This window comes from Anser cygnoides, chromosome W, assembly GCF_040182565.1.
Source record: "Anser cygnoides isolate HZ-2024a breed goose chromosome W, Taihu_goose_T2T_genome, whole genome shotgun sequence".
NCBI lineage: Eukaryota > Metazoa > Chordata > Aves > Anseriformes > Anatidae > Anser > Anser cygnoides.
The window spans coordinates 3,162,621-3,175,181 of record NC_089911.1 but is presented as its reverse complement, the minus strand read 5'-3'; the positions used below and the strand labels follow the sequence as shown (position 1 = coordinate 3,175,181).

Sequence of the window (12,561 nt, the reverse complement as noted above, 5' to 3'; positions counted from 1 at the left end):
AACAAGTGATGCACAATGGAATTGCTCACCACCCGCTGACCGATGCCCAGCCTATTCCCGAGCAGCCGGCCCCCCCACCCCGGCCAGCCACCCCTATATATTGTTTAGCATGACGTCAGATGGTATGGAATACCCCTTTGGCCAGTTTGGGTCAGCTGTCCTGGGTCTGTCCCCTCCCAGCTCCTGCTGCACCCCCAGCCTGCTCGCTGGCAGGACAGAGCGAGAAGCCGAAAAGTCCTTGGCCTGGTGTAAACACTGCTCTGCAACAATTAAAACATCAGCATGTTATCAGCGCTCTTCTCATCCTAACCCAAAACATAGCACCCTACCAGCTACTATGAGGGAAAATTAACTCTGTCCTAACTGGAACCAGGACAGAAGGGAACAATAGGAGTTGCTCAAGCGGCGGTAAAAACCTTGAGTCATCCTGCCTGTTGATGTCTCGGATATACGGTTGAGAGAACTTTGTGTAAACAGTACAATTGCCAACCCGATAACCCACTGCCCTATCTTAAGAAAAACTAACATGACCAAATAAGGAGGAGAAACACTGCAAACTAAGCAGAGGAAGACTACTGCCTTCATCCGCACGACCACCAGAGGGACAGAGACAACCCCCTAGCAACAATCGACGCAGCCGCAGTACTAGAAAGGGGCCACGTAACCCCCGAAGAACCTGATGATAAAAGGGGACTGCGAAAGGGGGAGGGTGCGCAACATTTGCAGGAGCATGGACTCCCCGGTCGCTCAGCGCTGTTTTGCTTGCTGATCGTTTACTCAATAAACTAACCGACTTATTATAAATTCTTTCTGGCTAAAGAGCAATTTATAACAAATTTGGTGCCGTGACTCGGATAGAGGTAATTTGATCGGGAAGCCTATCTAAGGGGGCGCCCCGCCGATTTCGGCGGCCTTCGCCGGGACTATTGCCGTTCGAACCCTTTACCGACGAACCCTAAATTTCGGGCAGCAAGCAAATAAAGCCGGCAAAACCCCTAGGTAATCTTTGTGCACGAAGGCCGAACAAAGACCCACGGGGTGGGTAAGTATAGGCCGGTGAGCCGTTCGGTTGGGGTTGGTGATCCCGGAGTGCATCTGTGTGAGACGTCCAATTGAGGACGAAGTGAGTGCGGACCCCTCAGTAGTGCGGTTCCCACATCCCGCGAGGGACTGGGCCACGACCAGGGGGAAGCGGCTGCGTGTGTGTGTGAAAGGCACTCCGGAAGATGGGACAGAAGAAGAGTAAGCCTTCTGGTCCCATGGGTGGGGTAATGCCTAGTGTTAGGTTGCCCCCTATTCCCCCAGATAGCCCACTGGGGTTAATGATTAAGAATTGGAGTGATTCCCCTTCTAGGCGGGGAAAGGATAAAGTAAAAATGATTCATTATTGTGTTGAAGTTTGGGGAGGTAGGCAAATTATTGGCCCATATTTGGGTCGTTTGAAGACTGGGTTTGTCAAGCCTTAAACGTTTATGTGAATGCAAAGGAACCTTTTTGTTTAGAGGAGAGCGAATATGCGAGTCTTTAGATTGGCTCAGAGAATCGGTTAATCTGTACCCTTTAAAAGAAAAAGGAGGGGCAAAATTACAAATTGTGGAGCCAAAATTACAATTTGTGGAGCAAGAGGTAAAGTACCTGGGTCACCAGTTAAGTAAGGGGACTAAGAAGTTAGACCCAGACAGAATCAGTGGAATATTGGCTTTAGCGTCCCCGCGAACTAAAAGGCAGGTACAGCAATTACTAGGATTAATAGGCTATTGTAGACAATGGATAGAGGATTATAGCGGAAAGGTAAAATTTCTCTATGAAAAACTGACTAGAGACGGGTTGCTGAAATGGACTCGGGAAGATGAGGAATGACTGAACAAGTTAAAGGAGGAACTAGTACGCCCCCCCCAGTGTTAAGCTTACCAGATTTAAGGAGGCCGTTTTTGGTTTTTTTTTGTGAACAGCGCAGAACGCACGGCATAGGGAGTGCTGGCCCAAGAATGGGCAGGGAGTAAAAAACCTGTGGCCTATTTGTTTAAATTATTGGATCCGGTTAGCCGGGGTTGGCCAAACTGTTTGCAGGTAGTGGTAGCTGCTGCCTTGTTAGTGGAAGAAGCACAGAAGATCACTTTTGGGGGGGAAATCAAAGTAATATCTCTACACAATATATGCGGGGTACTGCAACAGAAGGCAGAGAAATGGATCACTGACGCCAGATTATTAAAATACGAAGGAATTTTGATTTCCTCTCCAAAATTAACATTAGAAACAACCTCCCTACAGAACCCTGCTCAATTTCTTTATGGGGAACCAAATGAGTCCTTAGGACATGATTGCCTCCGAAATATAGAAGAGCAAACGAAATTGAGACCTGATCTAGAAGAGGTGGAATCGGTGAACAGATATATGTGGATGGTTCCTCGGGAGTAGTTGAGGGAAAGCAAAAATCAGGATACGTGTTAGTAAATGGGAAAACATTTGAGATAGTGGAATCTGGACCTTTGAGCCCTAGCTGGTCTGCCCAAGCTTGCGAGCTATGTGCCATACTGCGGGCCCTAAAATTGTTGAAAAATAAAAGCAGTACAATATATACAGATTCAAAATATGCTTATGGGGTAGTACATACATTTGGTAAAATATGGGAAGAAAGGGGGCTCATCAATTCACAAGGAAAGGGTTTAATACATCAGGAATTGATTACCCAGGTTTTACAAGCTATCAGAGAGCCCAAAGAAATTGCCGTAGTACATATAAAAGGGCATCAAAAAGGCCTCACCCCTCAGGTTAGGGGTAATAATCTAGCGGATCAGGAGGCAAAAAGGGCAGCATTAATGAGTATAAGAATTATAAGAACGAGGGAAGATTGCCCAGACTGTGGGAAATACTTAATACTTATACTTAATACTTAATATATAATAATTAATATAACAATCAATAATAATATAATAATATATAATAATGCTTAATATAATACTTAATACTTAATACTGTGGGAAAGACTTAAAGGAATTTCCATGTTATGATTGCTGGAAGGATTTTGGTTTTGATGCCATACAATGTAGTTGTCCGTTCTGGGAAGAGGAGGAAGGGAAATATATGCATTGCTACTTACACGGGCCCATATATACATTGCTCTGCTTTACGCTGCCAGAAAAGGATAAGATGGCTCAAATGGGTATAAAAGAGACCGATGAGGGTAAATGGGTATTGCCCGATGGACGGGAGATGCTCCCTAAGTCTGCAGCTTTAAGAGTGCTACGGAGGTTTCATGAAAACACTCATTGGGGAACTCAAGCGCTAGTGGATCAATTTGCTACAAAGTATATATGTATTGGAATATACAGTGTAGCAAAACGAGTTGTGAATGACTGCCTTGTCTGTAGGAGAGTGAACACCCAGCATATGAGAAAAAGAGTGTTAAGAGGTCGGGAACTGGCGCACCGACCTTTTGCCAAAATCCAACTAGATTTCACAGAGCTTCCAAAAGTAGGAAGGTACAAATACTTATTAGTGATTGTAGATCATCTCACGCACTTTGTCAAAGCCTTCCCAACGGCAAGGACAACGGCCCATGCCGTGGTGAAAATACTATTCGAAAATATCATCCTGAGATACGAGATTATAGAAACAATTGATTCTGACCGAGGTCTGCACTTTGTGTCGAAAGTGTCCTGAGAGACTAGGAAAGCTTTGGGGACAAATTGGGAATATCAGACTCCGTGGCACCCTCAAAGCTCTGGAAAGGTGGAACGAATGAATGGTGAAATTAACACTAGATGGGTCTGTTCATCGACGGGTGTTACTCCTTGCTTATCACTCAAACTCTTTAATGTGTCTCAAGATTTCTGTATACAGGTAATAAATGTACCAAGAATTCTGTACCATTCTGAAGAGTGCGGTGTGTATGCAGACCACACTGGAGTAGTGAGGGATACAATGATGAAACTCAGAGAAGGACTGGAAAAGAGGAAACGAGAGAATGAAACCAGGCAGAATTGGTACGAATCTTGGTTTAATTATTCACCTTGGCTTACAACTTTGCTGTCAACAATAGCAGGACCCTTGTTGTTATTAAGTGTTAGGGCTAACCTTTGGACCATGTATTTTCAACCGAGTAATCGCAATTGTAAAAAGCCGTTTAGAGGCAGCGCATTTGATGCTTATCCGTGCTAAATATGAGCCTGTAACTATGGATGAGGATGCAGAAACTTTAATGCTCAGTAGTCAGGCATACCAGGAATTAATGAACAAAATAACTAGCTAAAAGAAAAAGGAGGGATTGTGATGTATAAGAAATGTTTGTTCATTATTTTTCATGGCTATATTAAGAAGGGAACAATAGGAGTTGCTCAAGCGGCGGTAAAAACCTTGAGTCATCCTGCCTGTTGATGTCTCGGATATACGGTTGAGAGAACTTTGTGTAAACAGTACAATTGCCAACCCGATAACCCACTGCCCTATCTTAAGAAAAACTAACATGACCAAATTGGCCACTTGCCGAGGCGAGGCCACTTGCCGAGGCGACCGGCTCCAGGGCAGACGCGTGCTGCAGCGGAGCGCGGGATCGGGACAGGCAGGGCTATTTTTCAGGCATCGAGCCTACGTGAGGGAGCCGCCAGGCACCGGCAGCCCTCGTGAGGGAGGCTGACGAGGCGTAGGCGGAGCCAGCAGCGTCAGCGACAGCTCCTCCCCCCGGCAGCCCTTAGGGAGCGCGAGCGACCAGGAGCGCGGCGAACAGGGCCGGCAAACAGGGAGTGACGCGGCAGTTAGCGAGGCAGTTAGCGCGGGCAGGAAGGGCGGGCAAGAAGGGCGGGGACCCATCGTCGCTCTGTTGCAGCTACCTCTCCCTTCCGTGCTTGTAACCTGCTTGCGTAGAACCTGACCATGGTATCAACCAGGCAGAAAAGCGTGGCCTCCGCATCTCGTGCGGCATCTCCAGCCACGGTCACCACGGTGGCTACTCAGACGGAGGGATCCGTGAAAAACGCAGCCGTCCAGGTCCTGGGCTGCAGAGTGTGCCCCAGCCTTCTGTCGGTCTCCGACAGCAGTGGTGGGTATGCCTGTGGGAGGTGCGCCCAGGTTGAAGAACTGCTCAGCCAGGTAGCAGTGCTCCGGGAGGAGGTGAACAGGCTCAGAAGCATCAGGGAATCGGAGATGGAAATTGACTGGTGGAGGTGCACTCTACCCTCTCTGAGGCAGGCTCACGAACCTGCCACAGCACAGGCATCTCCTGTTATGCAGAAGACGGAGGTTCCCTCCTCCTGCCAGGCAGCGGGAGGAGACCTAGATCAAGGGGGGGAATGGAGGCAGGTGCCTATTCGGGGTGGTAGGCAAGCCCTCTCTCTGCCCACCTCACCTTCTCATCTACCCTTAAATAATCGATATGAAGGACTAGAACAAGACAATCTGAATGACAAAGTAGATAAAAACCCGTCCCAGCTGGAGGGGGCGCCTAAGACAAGGCGACCTACACATCGCATTGCCACATCATCCTTCAAAAAAGAAAGAAGGGCTATTGTTATGGGGGGCTCCCTTCTGAAAGGGACAGAGGGACCGATATGCCGACCGGACCCAACCCGCAGAGAAGTCTGTTGCCTCCCTGGGGCTCGGGTGAGAGACTTTGCCAAGAAAGTCCAGCGCCTGGTACGTCCCACTGACTACTACCCGCTACTGGTCTTTCAGGCTGGTAGCGATGAAGTAGCAACGAGAAGTCCGAAGGCGATCAAAAGAGACTTTAGGGATTTGGGGCGACTACTTAGAGGATCAGGGGCACAGGTTGTGTTTGCCTCTGTCCTTCCGATAGGGGGGATCGAAGCTGAAAGGCGTGCTGTTCACATAAACTCGTGGCTTCGAGACTGGTGTGACCGGCAGAACTTTGGGTTCTTTGATCACGGGAAGGTCTATGCTACACAGGGCCTGATGGCACCGGATGGGATGTGCCTCTCTCGGAGAGGGGTAAGGATCTTTGGTCAGGAGTTGGCAGGGCTGATAGATAGGGCTTTAAACTAGAGTCGAAGGGGGAAGGGGCTAAAACCAGGCACGCCGGTGAAAACCTAAGGGAAGGTACGCTAGAATCAGAGGGGCTGGGTGCCAGTGAGGTCCTTCGGGCAGATCCACAAGGTGCTGAGTGTAAGGAGACGCACCTGAAGTGCTTCTACACAAACGCACGCAGTATGAGGAATAAAATGGATGAGCTAGAAGTCCTGGCCCAGTCCCGCAACTACGACATCATCGGCATAAGCGAAACCTGGTGGGATGAGTCCTGTGACTGGGGTGTTGCGATAGATGGTTACAGGCTCTTCAGGAGGGACAGGCAGGGTAGGCGAGGTGGTGGGGTGGCGATATATGTGAAGCAGGGGCTGGACTGTGTGGAACTTCAGGTCGGCGATGGCAAAGTTGAGAGCCTCTGGGTAAGGATCAAGGGACGAACGAATAAAGGGGATGTCGTTGTGGGAGTCTATTACAGACCGCCTGGCCAGGACGATAGCGCCGATAAATTATTCTTTACAGAACTAAGAGAGGCCTCGAGATTAACTCCCCTTGTCCTTATGGGGGACTTCAACTTGCCAGACGTTAACTGGGAGTGCCACACGGCTGACACGAGCAAGTCCAGGAGGTTCATGAAGCACCTAGATGATAACTTCTTGGTGCAGGTGCTAACGGAGCCAACTAGGAAAGGTGCCCTCCTAGACCTGTTGCTAGAAAACAGAGAGGGTCTGGTGGGAGATGTGGTGATTGGTGGCCGCCTTGGTCAAAGCGACCATGAAGTGGTTGAGTTCAAAATTTACGGTGACAGAAGGAAAAGTGCCACCAAAACCTCATCCCTAGATATGGGGAAAGCGGACTTCAGGCTGCTCAGGGAACTAGTCAGCAAGGTCCCCTGGGAAACTGCTCTTGAAGGCCTCGATGTCCACCAGTGCTGGTCATTCTTTAAGCGATGCCTCCTAGAAGCACAAGATCAGGCAATTCCTAAATATCGCAAGTCAGGCAGGCGGGGCAGGAGGCCGGCGTGGCTGACCAGGAACATTCTAATGGAGATTAGGCGGAAACAGAGAGTGTTTCGCTACTGGAAGGAGGGCCAGGTGTCATGGAAAGAATACATGGATGCTGTTCGTGTTTGTAGGCAGAAAATTCGTGTGGCCAAAGCACACCTAGAGTTGAAGCTGGCTGTGTCTGTGAGAGAAAATAAAAAGGGCTTTTTCAGATATGTGAATGGAAAAAGGAGAACTAAAGAATACATAGGGCCGCTCCTTGATAGGGAAGGTCTCCTCACAGACAATGGCATAGGCAAAGCAGAGACGCTTAACGCCTTCTTTGCCTCTGTCTTCAATGCCGATGATGGGCTTCGGGACCCAGGGTGCCCTGAGCTGGAGGACCAGGACGGTGGGGATGACAAACTCCCAACCGACCCTGAACGTGTGCGGGATTTGCTACTCCACCTGGATCCCTACAAGTCCATGGGTCCGGACGGGATTCATCCCCGGGTGCTGAAAGAGCTGGCGGACGTCGTCGCGGAACCTCTCTCAATTATTTTTCAATGATCCTGGGAATTTGGAGAGGTCCCGGTAGACTGGAAGCTGGCAAATGTTGTGCCGATTTACAAAAAGGGTCAGAAAGAAGACCCTAGCAATTACAGGCCTGTCAGTCTCACGTCAGTGCCTGGTAAAATCATGGAGAAGATGGTTCTCGAACTTATTGAGGCGCACCTGGGGGACAAAGCAGTCATTGGTCCCAGCCAGCATGGGTTTGTGAAGGGTAGGTCCTGCCTAACTAACCTGATTTCCTTTTATGATAAGATCACCCGTATGATGGATCAAGGGAAACCAGCTGATGTGATTTTTTTGGACTTCAGCAAGGCTTTTGACACGGTTTCCCATAGGATCCTACTGGACAAAATGTCCACCATACAGCTAAATAAAAACATCATACGATGAGTGAGCAATTGGCTAACGGGCAGGGCCCAAAGGGTTATGGTAAATGGGGCTGCGTCAGGCTGGCGGGCGGTCACCAGTGGGGTCCCTCAAGGCTCCATTTTAGGGCCGGTACTTTTCAATATTTTTATAAACGATCTGGATGTAGGAATAGAAGGTATTTTGAGCAAGTTTGCTGATGACACCAAACTTGGAGGAGTTGTGGACTCGAATGAGGGTGGAAAGGCCTTGCAGAGGGATCTGGATAGGTTGGAGAGCTGGGCGATTACCAACCGCATGAAGTTCAATAAGAGCAAGTGCCGGGTCCTGCACCTGGGACGGGGAAATCCTGGCTGCACGTACAGACTGGGCGATGAGACGCTGGAGAGCAGCCTAGAAGAGAGGGATCTGGGGGTCGTGGTAGACAGCAAGTTGAATATGAGCCAGCAGTGTGCCCTGGCGGCCAGGAGGGCCAACCGTATCCTGGGGTGCATCAAGCACGGCATCGCTAGTAGGTCAAGGGAGGTGATTGTCCCGCTCTACTCTGCGCTGGTGTACTCGAGTGCACCTCGAGTACTGTGTGCAGTTCTGGGCACCACAGTATAAACAGGACATGAAACTGTTGGAGAGTGTACAGAGGAGGGCTACGAAGATGGTGAAAGGCCTGGAGGGGAAGACGTACGAGGAACGGCTGAGGTCACTGGGCCTGTTCAGCCTGGAAAAGAGGAGGCTGAGGGGAGACCTCATCACAGTCTACAACTTCTTCGTAAGGGGGTGTCGAGAGGCAGGAGACCTTTTCTCCATTAACACCAGTGACAGGACCCGCGGGAACGGGGTTAAGCTGAGGCAGGGGAAATTTAGGCTCGACATCAGGAGGGGGTTCTTCACAGAGAGGGTGGTTGCACACTGGAACAGGCTCCCCAGGGAAGTGGTCACTGCACCGAGCCTGTCTGAATTTAAGAAGAGATTGGACTGTGCACTTAGTCACATGGTCTGAACTTTTCGGTAGACCTGTGCGGTATCAAGAGTTGGACTTGATGATCTTTAAGGGTCCCTTCCAACTCAGGATATTCTATGATGCTATGATTCTATGAAATAAGGAGGAGAAGCACTGCAAACTAAGCAGAGGAAGACTACTGCCTTCATCCGCACGACCACCAGAGGGACAGAGACGACCCCCTAGCAACAATCGACGCAGCCGCAGTACTAGAAAGGGGCCACGTAACCCCGGAAGAACCTGATGATAAAAGGGGACTACGAAAGGGGGAGGGTGCGCTCCGTTTGAAGAAGCATGGACTCCCCGGTCGCTCAGCGCTGTTTTGCTTGCTGATCGCTTACTCAATAAACTAACCGACTTACTATAAATTCTTTCTGGCTAAAGAGTAATTTATAACAGAAGGCAGTAAGTATTGAAAGTAGCTGACAGGAAGCTCACCCGAGCTGGAATGCAGCTCGTACAGAAAGTCTCTAAAAGGAAGCGCACATGAACTGCAAGGAAGCTCGTAAATAAAGTCGCTGACAGGAAGCGCACCCGAGCTTGAAGGAAGCTCGTAGATAATGTTGGTAAAAGGAAGCACACCCGAGATGGAAAGTCGCTGAAAGAAAGCTCAGCTGAGCTGGAATGCACGCCTTACTGAAAGTCGATGAAGAGAAGATCATCCGAGCGGGAAGGACACCCGATAGGCACCCGAGCCTGAAGGAAGATCGCACTGAATGTCACTGAAAGGAAGTGCACCCGAGATGGAAGGAAGCTAGTACTTAATGTCGCTGAAAGGAAGCGCACTTGAGCTGGAAAGAAGCTCGTACTGAAAGGAAGCGCACCCGAGATGGAAGGCAGCTCGTACTGAAAACAGCTGAAGGGAAGATCATCCAAGCAGGAAGGACGCTCCTACTGGAAGTTGCTGAAAGGAAGCGGAACCGAGCTAGAAGGAAACTCGTACTGAAAGTCGCTGAAGGGAAGCGCACCCGAGCTGGAAGGAACCTCGTACTGAAAGTCGCTGAAAGGAAGCGCACCCGAGCTGGAAAGAAGCTCGTACAGAAAGTCGCTTTAAAGAAGCGCACCCGAGCTGGAGGGAAGCTCTTTCTCAAAGTCGCTGAAAGGAAGTGCACTCGAGCTGGAAGGCAGATCGTACTGAAAGTCCCTGAAAGAAATCTCACCTGAGGTGGAATGCACCCGTTACAGAAAGTCGCTGAAGGGAAGCTCATCCGAGCTGGATGGAAGCTCGTAATGAAAGTCGCTGAAAGGAAGCGCAACCGAGCTGGAAGGCAGCCTGAAATTAATATTGCTTAAAGGAAGTGAACCTGATCTGGAAGGAAGTTCGTTCTGAAAGGAAGCGCGATTGACCAGGTAGGCAGCTCATACTGAAAGTCGCTGAAAGGAAGCGCTCCAGAGCTAGAAGGAAGCTCATACTGAAAGTCGCTGAAATAAAGCTCACACGAGCTGGAATGCAGCCCGAACATAATGTCACTGAAAGGAAGTGCATGCGATCTGGAAGAAAGCTCGTATTGAAAGGAAGCGCACCCGAGCTGAAAAACAGCTCATACTGAACGTCTCCGAAAGAAAGTGCACCCGAGCTGGAAAGAAGCTCATACTGAAAGTCGCTGAAAGGAAGCGCACCCGAGCTGGAAAGAAGCTCGTACTGAAAGGAAGCGCACCCGAGATGGAAGGCAGCTCATACAGAAAGTTGCTGAAAGGAAGCGCACCAGAGCTGGAAGGAAGCTCGTACTGAAAGTCGCTGAAAGGAAGTGCAGCAGAGCAGGAAAGAAGCTCGTACTGAATTTCGATAAAAGGAAGCACACCCAAGCTGGAAGGAAGCGTGAACATAATGTCACTGAAAGGAAGTGCACCCGAACTGGAAGGAAGCTCGTACTGAAAGGAAGCGCACCCGAGCTGGAAAGAAGCTCGTACTGAAAGTCGCTGAAAGAAAGCTCAGCCGAGCTGGAATGCACGCCTTACTGAAAGTCGATAAAGAGAAGATCATCCGAGCGGGAAGGACGCTCATACTGAAAGTCGCTGAAAGGAAGAGCACCCAAGCTGCATGGAAGCTCGTGCTGAAAGGAAGCGCGTCCGAGCTGGAAGGAAATTCGTACTGAAAGTCGCTGAAAGGAAGCGCACCCGAGTTGGAAGGAAGCTCGTACTGAAAGTCGCTGAAAGGAATCGCACCCAAGCTGGAAGGCGGCTGGTACTGAAAGTCGCTGAAAGGAAGTGCACCCGAGTTGGAAGGCAGCTCATACTGAAAGTCGCTGAAAGGAAGCACACCCAAGCTGGGAGGAAGCTCGTACTGAAAGTGACTGAAAGGAAGCACACCCGAGATGGAAGGAAGCTCGTTCAGAATGTCGCTGAAAGGAAGCGCACTCGAGCTGGTAGTGTGCTTGTACTGAAAGTCACTGAAAGGAAGCGCACCCGAGCTGGAAAGAAGCTCGTACAGAAAGTCGCTTTAAAGAAGCCCACCCGAGCTGGAAGGAAGCTCATACTTAAAGTCGCTGAAAGGAAGTGCACCGGAGCTGGAAGGCAGATCTTACTGAAGTCCTTGAAAGAAATCTCACCTGAGGTGGAATGCACCCGTTACTGAAAGTCGCTGAAATGAAGCGAACTCGATCCGGTATTGTGTTCATGCAGAAAGTCGCTGACAGGAAGCTCACCAGAGCTGGAAGGAAGCCCGTACTGAACGTCTCTGCAAGGAAGCGCACCCGAGCTGAAAGGCAGCTTATACTGAAATTTGCTGAAAGAAAGCTCATACTGAGCTTTAAGGCAGCTTGTACTGAAAATCGCTGAAAGGAAGATTATCCGAGCTGGAAGGCAGCTCATACAGAATTTCGCTAAAAGGAAGCACACCCGAGCTGGAAGGCAGTTCATAGGTAAATAAGCTGAAAACAAGCAAACCCGAGCTGGAAGGAAGCTCATACTGAAAGGAATCGCACTCGAGCTAGTAGTATGCTTCTACTGAAAGTCACTGACAGCCAGCACACCCGAGCTGGAACGCAGCCCGAACTGAATGTCACTGAAAGGAAGCGCACCCGACCTGGAAGGAAGCTCGTACTCAAAGTCACTGAAAGGAAGCGCACCCGATCTGGAAGGAAGCTCATACAGAAAGTCGCTGATAACAAGCGCACCCGAGATGGAAAACAGCTAATATTGAAAGTCGCTGAAAGGAAGCACGCCTGAGCTGGACGGCAGCTCATACTGAAAGGCGCTTAAAGGAAGCGCACCCGAGCTGGAAGGAAGCTCGTACTGAAAATCACTTCAGGGAACCGCTCCAGAGCTGGAAGTAAGCTCGTACTGAAAGGAAGCGCACCCGAGCTGGAAGGAAGCTCATACAGAAAGTCGCTGATAAGAAGCGCACCCGATTTGGAAGGCAGCTCATACAGAAAGTCGCTGATAACAAGCGCACCAGAGCTGGAAGACAGCTCATATTGAAAGTCGCTGAAAGGAAGCACGCCTGAGCTGGACGGCAGCTCATACTGAAAGTCGCTTCAGGGAACCGCTCCAGAGCTGGAAGTAAGCTCGTACTGAAAGGAAGCGCATCCGAGCTGGAAGGGAGCTCATACGGAAAGTCACTGAAAGGAAGCGAAACCGAACTGGAAGGAAGCTCGTACTGAAAGTCGCTGAAAGGAAGCGCACCCGAGCTGAAAAACAGCTCATACTGAACGTCTCCGAAAGAAA

General features: G+C 49.8%; 1 long non-coding RNA gene across 1 annotated transcript in view; it reads left to right on the top strand.

The window, feature by feature from the left end:
- The first annotated feature begins 376 nt into the window (after window positions 1-376).
- The window catches only part of LOC136788767 (uncharacterized), a 200,197-nt gene continuing 188,012 nt past the window's right edge, over window positions 377-12,561 (top strand). The window contains exon 1 of the long non-coding RNA XR_010827373.1: window positions 377-1,042. This is a non-coding gene — a long non-coding RNA (uncharacterized lncRNA). The remainder of the gene's footprint in view (window positions 1,043-12,561) is intronic.